Raw genomic sequence first — 2072 nt, forward strand, 5'->3', positions numbered from 1 at the left:
CGGCCCCGGGCTTGGCGCGGCACGGCACGGCACGGCCGAGACCGAGGAGCTCAGGCAGCCTGCTCCGGTGTGCACAGACCCCTCGGCTCCGAGTCCTCGGGCCTAGCTCCCTCTGGCCACCCGCATCTGCCCCAGCGCAGCCCTCTTCCCCGCCGCCCCGTGCCTCGCCGGCCCTGCCCGCACAGCCAAGATGCGGCCCCGCCGCTCGCCCCTCGGTCCTCCCTGCCTTTGGCGACCGAGCTCCGCCGCGCCTCAGATAAGATCTTCCTTCTCACCCATGCTTTTGCACCAGGAGCCAAGTGCTAACTGCATTTTCAGTTCAGCGCCTGCAAGGAGCCTTCTGCTGTTCCCTTGAAAAACCTTTACTGAAACCTTGTTTTGCCAGCACTCAAGGGGATACAAGTTTGGAGTGTAAATTAATTTGCCGGAGATTGCATCGGTACTCTGGAGAAATGGAAAGTTGCCTCTTTGAGCTTTTCAACTCTCTCTGCCCTCCTCTCAGCAATATGGTTTGCAAGCAGCTGGGTGAAAGATCAGTTATGTAAGGACATGTAGTAGAGAAATACTAAATCAATAACAAGACCAGTTTTCATTTCACTGTGCAGCATGTTGTCAGAGGCCCAGCTTCATGAAGAAGCTTATGACACTACAGGGAATGAGGACTCCTGGGTTTTGCAACGTGAAGCAAATGGTATTTGCTTTGAGGGTAACTGATTCTTCTCAGACCAGGCACCTTAGGAGACTAAAATACACCTGGTTCATACTAGCAGGGCTATTCAATAAGAAGTTGCTCGAGTCTAGCAGAACTGGGTCACCTTTGCAATATTAGATTCCGTTAAAAGACTGCTAAGATCTGTGAGTGAGAATACATCTCCCCCAGGACACAACTTGAAGTTCCTCCACCACCAGCTCCTATTTATATCCAAAAGGCATTAGAGGAATTCAGTGAGGGTGCAAACTGATCATGCTAAGACTTTCTTCCCAACTGAGACAACTGGGGCAGCAAGGTCAGGGAGGGGGTCTAAAGCAGTGGGTGAGGCAGTGGGAGAAGGTGGGAGTCAAAGGCACAGGACAGGAAGCGAAGAGGCTGGGGGTAAGGAGAGAGAGACCAGCCTTCCTCACTGGAGGATGGTGGTGGTGTGAGCAGAGAAAAATATGGTTTGCACTGCAGCTTGCTAAGTATTGAGCGTATCCTCTGACCGGTGTTTGATACCCTCTCATCAAAACAATGGCAAGAATTTTCTCATGTCTTTCTTTTTCCCAAGTGTGGACCAAACAATGCATTTTCTCTTGATCTAATTTAGTTGAAACTCTGTAGTGTAATTTCCGCCCTAGAAATCAGCCTGACTCTATCTAGGTTCAGACATCCTCCCAGAAAATTCCAGTCCCTGCAGGCAACATTGGCAAACCGAAAGAGCAAACAATTTAAAGCAAGCTGCTGTAATGGAGACTCTCAGGCCACCTTAATCATAGGTGGTGCTACCAACCCAGTCAGAGCAAAAGAGAGCATGAAGAAACCACGGCTACTGCAGCAAAAACTTAGATTACAATATGACTGTGGGAAGACAACTAGTGTAGTTTTAACTGCTGACAGGATCAGATTAAGCAGGTAGACAAGAGCAGTGGCAACACTTGGCAGGCCAGCCCTGGGTGGGCTGCAGGCCCCCACTAACCTCTGCTAATCCACAGGCTGTAATCAGACTTTCAGTTCATTCCCAATACCGATCATGAAACCCATCAATAGCAAGGGCAGCCAGCAGATTTACAAACTAGTCAGAATAAAATCTAATTTGTTACACTGAAAATGCTAATTTGCATAATTTTTTGTTCCTTCTCATGCCCATGCCTCATTTTAAGACATAATCTGAAAGAGTTATGCAAAGTCTCCACCTAAAACAAAGGAGGAAAATTAAAAAAAAAAAAAAAAGTAAAAGGAAACTTTCAAGTGATGAAAGATGAGGCGGGAGGGGGATTAATTCTGGTTTCTCAGATCTTGAACAAGTTGCCTAAGATTGTTGTAAACCCAGCTGCAAAATAATATGAAATAGATGGGACTTCATGAAGGCACACTG

Source organism: Haliaeetus leucocephalus, unplaced genomic scaffold, assembly GCF_000737465.1.
Source record: "Haliaeetus leucocephalus isolate CR32 unplaced genomic scaffold, Haliaeetus_leucocephalus-4.0 Scaffold187, whole genome shotgun sequence".
Taxonomy (NCBI): Eukaryota; Metazoa; Chordata; class Aves; order Accipitriformes; family Accipitridae; genus Haliaeetus; species Haliaeetus leucocephalus.